Source organism: Leucopleurus acutus, assembly GCF_964270905.1.
Source record: "Leucopleurus acutus genome assembly, chromosome: 3".
Classification (NCBI taxonomy): Eukaryota; Metazoa; Chordata; class Mammalia; order Artiodactyla; family Delphinidae; genus Leucopleurus; species Leucopleurus acutus.
The window spans coordinates 67743306-67753863 of NC_139145.1; the positions used below are offsets into that span (position 1 = coordinate 67743306).

Here is a 10558-nt window from a genome sequence, read left to right on the forward strand (position 1 = left end):
TAACCGCTAAGTTGTCTTGCTGATTGTGTCCGACCTTTCTGCCTAAAATCGTTCTGAGACTTAATTTTCAGTGTGTGTGGGGGGGTACGGGAGTGAGTATCCCACACAGCATCCGCTAATTCTCCAGATACCAGCTGGGCGTCCTACAGTTCAATTCAATTCTGACACTACCCAGAGATAACATCAGATTCCACAGGTTAAGGGTTCAGTCCTACACAATTGCCATCCCCCTATCCCTCCAACTTCAGATGCCATTCACAAGCTCGGGTTGTTACCTGTACTTCTGACCAGCTGGCTGTAAATCACACATTCTCAAGACTCTTCCTTGACTTCAATTAATTTGCTAGAGTGGCTCACAGGGCTCAGACATTTTACTTACTAGATCAGTGATTTATTAGTAAAGGATATAATTCAGAAGCAGCCAGATAAGAGATACATAGCACAAAGTATGGGGAAGGGCCAGGAGCTTCCATGCTTTCTTTCAGTGCACCACTCTCCCCAAATCACGTATTCACCAACCTGGAATCTCTGAAAAATGTTCTTTTGGGTTTTATGGAGGCTTCACTGCATAGGCACGATTGATTAAATCATTGGCCATTGGAAATGAATTCAACTTCCAGCCCTTTTCCCCCTCCCTGAGGTTGCTGGGTGGGGCTGAAAGTTCCAATCAAGGGGTTGATTCCCTTAGGTTACCTAAGGGTGGTCCAAAAGTCACCTCATTAACATAACATAACAAAAGATACATTTATCCCTCTTATCACTTAGGATAATTACAAGGGTTTTAGGAGCTCTGTGCCAGAAAGGGAGATGAAGACCAAATATATATTTCTTACCATAAATCACAGTATCAAACTGCCTGAAACAGACTTGAGTCAGATATTCACCAAACCTCAGGTGGTAGCCAATTTACAAGATAGCCCACAGACATCCTCTCCTAGCATCCACACCCTTGTGTAGTGGGTTACAAAGGGCTTGTGGCTTATATACCTTGTTCTCTTGGATTGCTCACTTTGGGGGAAGCCAGCTGCTATGGCCAAGGACACGCAGGCAGCCCAGTGGGAAAGCCTATGTTGGGAGGAACTGAGGCCTCCTGCCAGCAGCCAGAGTTAACATGTCAGCTATGAATAAACCACCCTGGAAGTAGATCCTCCAGCTCCAGTCAAGCCTTCAGATGACCGCAACCTCATGAGAGACTCCAGGGCAGAACCACCTGACTAATCTCCCAAATCCCTACCCCACAGAAATTAAGAGATAACAAAGGATTGTTTTAAGCCACTAAGTTTGGGGATAATTTGTTACATAGCAATAGATAACAAACATCCTCTTTTCCTTAGCATATAGCTAAGTTACATTTCCCTGCATCCCTTCAGCTATGTGGGGGCATGTGCCTATAGTCTGGTCAGTGAGATGTGTGAGGAACTGATGTATGCCATTTCAAGCCCCAGAAATATCTCCCATGCTATTTATCCCCCATGCTTTCTCTTTTCCTTTGTCTTGGCAAAATGCAGAAAGGATCCAGCAGAGGACAATGAGCTGTTTGATGGAAGGAGCTTGAATCCCTGAATGAATGGGGCAGAGTCCTCATTATTCCTGACCCACATCAGAATTTGTTAAGCTGAAACAGGAGGGGAGGGGGCAGGGCACAACTTTTAAAAGAATGACATAGCCCGAGGACACAATATAAACTGATTAGAACCAACAGGTCCAAGAAGGCGTACAAGTTCACTAGACCTTAAGCCTCAGGATATGCTCATTGTAACACATCAGCAAGCTAAATGACACACTCACAGGTGCCATGACAGTTCCAAGGCTGACCATAAAGGTCAAAAAGTAGGTGCTGGCCTAATTTTTGGAATCCCCACCCCTTCTCCAAAATAGCTGGAATACTCCTCCCACTCATTAGCCTATGAAATTACCCACCCCTATAAAAACTGACAACCCCATACCCTGAGGGCCACTCTTGCCTTCTGAGATGGCCCACGCTCTGTCTGTGGAGTGTGTTTCTCTCTAAGTAAATCCACTTCTTACCTATCACTTTGTCTCTCACTGAATTCTTTCTGTGACAAGACAACAAGAATCCAAGCTTCGGGCTTCCTGGTGGCGCAGTGGATAAGAATCTGCCTGCCAATGCAGGGGAAACAGGTTCAATTTCTGGTCCAGGAAGATCCCACATGCTGCGGAGCAACTAAGCCCATGCGCCATAATGACTGAGTCTGTACTCTAGAGCCCGCGAGCCACAACTACTGAAGCCCACGTGCCTAGAGCCCGTGCTCCTCAACATGAGAAGCCACCACAATGAGAAGCCCACGCACCACGACGAAGAGTAGCCCCTGCTCGCCGCAACTAGAGAAAGCCCGTGCGCAGCAATGAAGACCCAACACAGCCCAAAATAAATAAATTAAAAAAAAAGAACCCGAGCTTCATTAAGTCCTGAGACTAGGTGTGTGATCTCAGTTAAAAAACCCTGGGTTTGAGTCCCAATCCGGTTTTTGCCTGGGTTAGAGTCCCGGCCCATGGGCTCAAGTCTCAGTCTGGGTTTTTGCTGGGTTCAAGTCCCAATCTGAGTTACACGGTTTCAAATCCATTGAGATTTCAGGGATTAGGTAACAGCAGCTAGGAATATTTACCATAATTAATACAAGGTCCATTCAGGAGTGGTGGAACTTACTTGTCTGCATAAGGTGGCTTGGGCTTTTAACAATCATAGCAGCCTACTTGATTGTTCTGCCCTTTGAATTACCTAGGAGGGTGAGACTGACAGGGTAAGCAGAGTTAGAACTTGGAGTTAACAGTTGGCTCATAAGCAGAGTGTAAGCCAGTTTCTGTAGCACAGCTTGATTGAACTGAACTGAGAGGGAGGCTAAATGGGAAATGACTCCTACCTTTAACATTAAATGTTGTAAGTTTAGACCAAAAGTGATAGATTCAGACCATTCAAGGGTTTTAATTTATCACTGAGATAATCTGCTTGAGTAAGCTACTAAGAAAAAGTGGCCTTTATCCTTCATTTTTAAAAATGTTATTTTTCTCAATCAATATGATACACTGCATTAACAAATTAAGGAATGAAAACCATATGATCATTTCAATAGATGCAGAAAAAGCTTTTGACAAAATTCAACACCCATTTATGATAAAAACTCTCCAGAAAATGGGCATAGAGGGAACCTACCTTAACATAATAAAGGCCATATATGACAAACCCACAGAAAGCATCATACTCAATAGTGAAAAACCGAAAGCATTTCCACTAAGATCAGGAACAAGACAAGGATATTCACTCTCGCCACTCTTATTCAACATAGTTTTGGAAGTCCTAGCCACAGCAATCAGAGAAGAAAAAGAAATAAAAGGAATACAAATTGGAAAAGAAGAAGTAAAACTGTCACTATTTGCCAATGACATACTATACATAGAAAATCCTAAAAATGCTACCAGAAAACTACTAGAATGAATCAATGAATTTGGTAAAGTTGCAGGATACAAAATTAATGCACAGAAATCTCTGGCATTCCTATACACCAACAACAAAAAATCAGAAAGAGAACTTAAGGAAACACTCCCATTTACTACTGCAACAAAAAGAATAAAATACCTAGGAATAAACCTGCCTAAGGAGGAGAAAGACTGTACTCAGAAAGCTATAAAACACTGATGAAAGAAATCAAAGATGACATAAACAGATGGAGAAATATACTATGTTCTTGGATTGGTAGAATCAATATTGTGAAAATGACTATACTAACCAAAGCATTCTACAGATTCAATGCAATCCCTATCAAACTACCCATGGCATTCTTCACAGAATTAGAACAAAAAATCTTACAATTCATATGGAAACACAAAAGACCCCAAATAGCCAAAGCAATCTTGAGAAAGAAAAACAGAGTTGGAGGAATCAGGCTCCCCGACTTCAAACTATACCATAAAGCTACACTAATCAAGACAGTATGGTACTGGCACAAAAACAGAAATATAGAGCAATGGTACAGGATAGAATGCCCAGAGATAAATCCATGCACATATGGGCACCTAATTTACGACATAGGAGGCAAGAAAATACAATGGAGAAAAGACAGCCTCTTCAATAAGTGCTGCTGGGAAAACTGAACAGCTACATGTAAAAGAATGAAATTAGAACACTCCCTAACACCACGCACAAAAATAAACTCCAAATGGATTAAGGACTTAAATGTACGACCAGACACTATAAAACTTTCAGAGGAAAACTAGGAAAAACACTCTTTGACATAAATCACAGCAAGATCTTTATTGACCCACCTCCTAGAGTAAAAGAAATAAAAACAAAAATAAACAAATGGGACTTAATTAAACTTAAAAGCTTTTACACAGCAAAGGAAACCCTAAACAAGACAAAAAAGACAACCCTCAGAATGGGAGAAAATATTTGCAAATGAAACAACAGACAAAGGATTAATCTCTAAAATATACAAACAGCTCATGGAGCTCGATATCAGAAAAACAAACAATCCAGTTAAAAAATGGGTGGAAAACCTAAATAGACATTTCACCAAGGAAGACATGCAGATGGCCAAGAGGCACATGAAAAGATGCTCAACATCACTAATTATTAGAGAAATGCAAATCAAAACTACAATGAGGGGCTTCCCTGGTGGCACAGTGGTTGAGAGTCCACCTGCCGATGCAGGGGACATGGGCTCGTGCCCAGGTCCGGGAAGATCCCACATGCCGCGGAGCAGCTGGGCCCGTGAGCCATGGCCGCTGAGCCTGCGCGTCTGGAGCCTGTGCTCCGCAACGGAGAGGCCACACGGTGAGAGGCCTGCGTACCACAAAAAAAAAAAAGAAAAAAAAATCTACAAACAATAAATGCTAGAGAGGGTGTGGAGAAAAGGGAACCCTCCTACACTGTTGGTGGGAATGTAAATTGATACTGTCACTATGGAGAACAGTATGGAGGTTCCTTAAAAAACTAAAAATAGAACTACCATATGACCCAGCAATCGCACTACTGGGCATATACCCTGAGAAAGCCATAATTCAAAGAGTCATGTACCACAATGTTCATTGCAGCACTATTCACAACAGCCAGGACATGGAAGTAACCTAAGTGTCCATCAACAGAGGAATGGATAAAGAAGATGTGGTACATATATACAATGGAATATTACTTGGCCATAAATAAAAGAACAAAATAATGACATTTGCAGCAACATGGATGGACCTAGGGATTGTCATACTGAGTGAAGTAAGTCATGGATGGATCTAGAGATTGTCATACTGAGTGAAGTAAGACAGAGAAAGACAAATATCATATGACGTTGCTTATATGTGGAATATAAAAAAAGGCTACAAATGAACTTATCTATAAAACAAAAATAGAGTTACAGATGTAAAAAATAAACTTATGGTTACTGGGGGGTAAGGAGGGGGAGGGATAAATTGGAAGATTGGGATCGACACATACACACTACTATATATAGAATAGATAACTAATAAGAACCTACTGTATAGCACAGGGAACTCTACCCAATACTCTGTAATGGCCTATATGGGAAAAGAAGCTAAAAAAGAGGGGATATATGTATGTATAACTGATTCACTTTGCTGAAAGTAACACATTGTAAATCAATTATACTCCAATAAAAATTAAAAGAAAATAGTAGTGGGTGCAATTTTAATTCCAGGTAAAGCTCCTTTTTAAAAAAAAAATTATTTTATTTATTTTTTTTATACAGCAGGTTCTTATTAGTCATCAATTTTATCCCCATCAGTGTATACATGTCAAAGCTCCTTTCTTGGGCTTCCCTGGTGGCGCAGTAGTTGAGAGTCCGCCTGCCGATGCAGGGGATGTGGGTTTGTGCCCCGGTCCGGGAGGATCCCGCGTGCCGCAGAGCAGCTGGGCCCATGTGCCATGGCCGCTGAGCCTGTGCGTCCAGAGCCTGTGCTTCGCAACGGGAGAGACCACAACAGTGAGAGGCCCGTGTACCGCGAAAAAAAAAAAAAAAAAAAAAGCGCCTTTCTTATTGCACTCATTTCTAGTGTCCTATTACACTGACAACATATCTTTTCTACTCATATTATGACTTACAAAATAATAAGTGACTAAAATTTAAAAATTATGGCATAAATTCTAGTTAAAAAAAACAAAACGTGGGGAGAGTGGCCCAGATGGCAGAGTAGGAAGACCTTGAGCTCACCTCCTCCCACAGGCACACCAAAATGATAGCTATTTACAGAGCAATTATTGATGAGAAAGACCTGGAGACTAGCAGAAAAGATCTTCTGCAACTAAAGATATAAAGAAAGAACCACAGTGAAATGGATAGGAGGGGCAGGAATGCTGTATAGTCAAAACTCATACTCTTGGGTGGGCGACCCACAAATGGGAGCATAATTACAATTGCACAGGTTCTCCCCAAGGAGTGAGAGGTCCACCCAACATTGGGCTCCCCAGCTTCAGGCCTGGGGGTCTTTCACCAGGAAGTTAAGCCCCCAGAACGTTTGGCTTTGAAAGCCAGTGGTGCTTACTTTTGGAAGAGCCAAAGGGCTGTAGGAAATAGAGAGTCCACTCTTTAAGGGTACACACAAAATTTCACACGCTCCAAGATTCAGAGCAGAAGCAGTAATTTGAAAGGTGCCTGGGTCAGATCCACCTGCTGATCTTGGAGAGCCTCCCGGAGAGACAGGAAGCAACTGGAGCTAACTCTGGGGACACAGACACTGGTAGCAGCCATTATGGGGAATGTGTTCTACCACGAGGACACTGGTGCTGACAAGTGCCTTTTTTTTTTTTTTTTTTTTTTGCAGTACGCGGGCCTCTCACTGTTGTGGCCTCTCCTGTTGTGGAGCACAGGCTCCGGACGCGCAGCCTCAGCGGCCATGGCTCATGGGCCTAGCCCCTCCGCGGCATGTGGGATCTTCCCGGACCGGGGTACGAACCCACGTCCCCTGCATCGGCAGGCAGACTCTCAACCACTGCACCAGCAAGGAAGCCCACAAGTGCCATTTTTGAGTCCTCCTAGCGTATTAGTGCTGGGACCCAGCCCTGATCATCAGCATGTTGGCACAAGTACTGGGATGCCTGAGGCCAAGCAGTTAGCCAGGCAGGGGCACAGCCTCACCCACTAGCAGATTGGCTGCCTTAGGAACCCCTGAGCCCCCAGCTTCCCTGGTACCTGACCCTGCCCACCAGAGGGCCCAGGATCTGGTCCCACCCATCAGTGCACCAGAACTAGCCTTGGACCCCAAGGCCCAACAGCTGGTTGTTGAGACCTGGCTTTGCTCAGCAGTGGGCATAACACCAACTCTGGTACACCCAGGGCCTTGCAGCCAGAGACCTTAGGACCCAACTCTACACACCAGTGGGCAGGCAATAGCTCCAGGACAGCCTGGGCCCAGACTCCACCTGCTAGAGGGTTGGCACCAACCCTGGGACCCCCCCCAGGACCCTGCAGCCAGAGACCCCAGAACCTAGCCCTGCCCACTAACAGGCTATCAGCCCCAGGACCACTAAAGTATGACAATTTGCCATGTTAGAACCCAGCCTACCCACCAACAGGCCAGCACCAGCTTCATGACCCCCAAGGCCCTATAGCCAGAGGCCTCAGGACCCAGCCCTTCCCACCAGTGGGTAGACATGAGCCCCAGGACAAATGCAGTCCTGCATCTTGCTATGTCAGGACACAGCCCACCTACAAGCACCCAGCACCAGCCCTGAGACCCTTGGGCCCTGGCCCTACCCACCAGCAGGACAACTCTGGGAAACCCTGGGCCCCTGAACCAGCTGCTCAAGATCTGGCCCCACAGACCAGTGGCTGACACCAGCTCTGGTCCCCTAGGGCTCTGCAGCCAGAAACCCTGGGAACTGGCTCCACCCACCAGTGGGCCAGCAGTAGCCTTGGGACCCCAAGGGCCCTGGCCCTGCCCTCCAGCAGGTTTACACCACCAGCTCTGAGACACCTTGGACCCCTCAGCCAGCCACCCTTTCATTCATCAGTGGGCCAGCTCCAGCTTTGGGACACCCAGGACCCTGCAGCCAGCCATGTCAGGAACCTGTCCTGCCTACCAGCAGGTGGACACTAGATCCAGGATCCCCAGCTGCACAGCCACCCACTTTAAAGTGATGAAAGGAAAAACCTCCAATCAGGAATGCTCTACCCAGCAAGGCTTTCATTCAGATTTGATGGAGAGATCAAAAGTTTTACAGACAAGCAAAAACTAAAAGAGTTCAGCACCACCAAGCCAGCTTTACAAGAAATGTTAAAGGGAACTCTCTAAGCAAAAAAACAAAACAAAACAAAACAAAAAAACAGGCCACAACTAGAACATGAAAATTACAGAGGAAAAATCTCATTGATAAAAGTAAATATACAATAAAGATAGTAAATCAACCATGTATAAAGCTAGTAGGAAGGTCAAAAGACAGAAGTAGTAAAATCATCTATATTCTCAATAAGTAGTCAAGGGGTACACAAAACAAAAAGATGCAAAATATGATGTCAAAAACAGTAAAGGTGGGGAGAGTAAAAATGCAGGGTTGTTAAAATGTGTTCAGACTTAAGAGATAAGCAACTTAAAAAAATTATACACTCACATATATTTCTATATATAAACCTTATGGTAAGTACAAACTAAAAATCTATATAGATACACAAAAAAGAAAGGATTCCAAACATAACACTATAAATAGTCATCAAATCACAAGGGAAGAGAACAAAAGAAGAAAGGAGCAAAAAAGAAGTACAAAAATAACCCCCAAACAATTAACAGAGTGGCAGTAAGTACAAAGCTATCAACAATTACTTTAAATGTAAAGGAACTAAGTGCTCCAATCAAAAGATATAGAGTGGTTGAATGATACAAAAACAAGGCCCATATATGTGTTCCTTACAAGAGACTCATTTCAGATCTAAAGACATACACAGACTGGAAGTGAGAGATTGGGAAAAGGCTTTCCATGTAAATGGAAATGAAAAGAAAGCTGGGGTAGTGATATTTATATCAGACAAAATAGACTTAAAGTCTATTTTAAAGAGACTATGACAAGAGACAAAGAAGGATACCACATAATGATCAAGTGTCAGTCCAAGAAGAAGATATAATAATTGTAGGCAGAACTGGAGCTCTGGGCAGCACCAGCAGTGACATAGGAGGCAGCGAGGCTGCGATGGCAGAAGCCAACCAGTGATTGCAGCAAGAGTGGCAGGGACAGAGCAGACCACAAGGAAGGTGCACAGGCAGCCAGACTGGGCCAGGCCATGGGGAGAGTGGCCACTGGGAAGCAGGCAGGAGGCTGGGTGGGCAGTGGGCAGCTGCCTAGCCGTGAAGCAACATGGTGCTGCTCAAGGAGTATCAAGTCATCTTACCTGTGGCTGTGGAAGAGTATCAAGTGGGGTAGCTGTATTCTGTGGCTGAGGTCAACAAAAATGAAACTGGTGGTGGTAAAGGCATAGAGGTCCTGGTGAATGAGCCCTATGAGAAGGACAGTGAGAAAGGCCAGTAAACACACAATATCTACCACTTACAGAGCAAAGTGCCCATGTTTGTTCAAATGCTGGCCCCAGAGGGAGCCATGAATATACATGAAAAAGCATGGAATGCCTACCCTCCTACCCTTATTGCTGAACTGTTATTACAAATGAGTACATGAAAGAAGACTTTCTGATTAAAATTGAAACCTGGCACAAACCATATCTTGGCACCCAGGAGAATGTGCATAAACTGGAACCTGAGGCATGAAAACATGTGGAAGCCATATATATAGACACTGCAGATCAAAACCAAGTACTTAGAAAGGATTTCAAGGTAGAGGAAGACCCAGCAAAATTTAAACCTATCAAAACAGGCTGAGAACCCTTGAGCCCCAACTGGAAGCAAGAACTTGTAAATCAGAAAGACTACCCATACATTCATACATACAAAATGGTTACTGTCAAGTTCAAGTGGTGGGGCCTGCAGAACAAAGTGGAAAACTTTATACATAAGTAAGAGAGGTGTCTGTTTACAAACTTCCACAGGCAGCTGTTCTGTTGGCTCAATAAGTGGGTTGACCGGACTATGGATAGCATTCAAAGGATGGAAGAAGAGATGAAGAGATAGCTGGATGAGACAAGGCAAAAGGACCCAGTGAAAGGAATGATGGCAGATGACTAAAGCCACCCCTCCTCCTTCTGCACTTTTTGCAAGACAGTGGTCAAAAGGAAGGCCCAGCAGCTCCACCCTCCCAAGTGACAGGTCATCTTCAGACATAGCCTTTCTGTGCCCATTCTTCAGACAACTTTTTATCCCTTACTGTAGCTAATTCTAGATGCCCTTTAATATTGTGAACAAATAGACCATCTGGTATTATGAAGTCCATGTGTGTGGGAGCCTGTTCCTCTGAGATGTGTGGTGTGTAGGTTGCTGTATTTACAGCTCCTCCCTCTCCAACTATTGTGTTCTCAACCTATCTCTGTGTGCCCTCCCCCACTTTATTTACAAGTGACAATTTTAGTCTTTCAAAAACAAATTGTAAATATATACACACCCAACATCGGAGCACTTAAATACATAATGCAAATATTAACAGACATAAAGG

The 10558-nt window shown here is 44.0% G+C and overlaps 1 pseudogene across 1 annotated transcript; it reads left to right on the forward strand.

The window, feature by feature from the left end:
* The first annotated feature begins 9313 nt into the window (after positions 1-9313).
* On the forward strand, positions 9314-10134 carry LOC309959406 (phosphatidylinositol transfer protein alpha isoform-like; annotated as a pseudogene). The gene has a single exon. The product of its transcript is annotated as a phosphatidylinositol transfer protein alpha isoform-like (transcript).
* Positions 10135-10558: the final 424 nt, after the last annotated feature.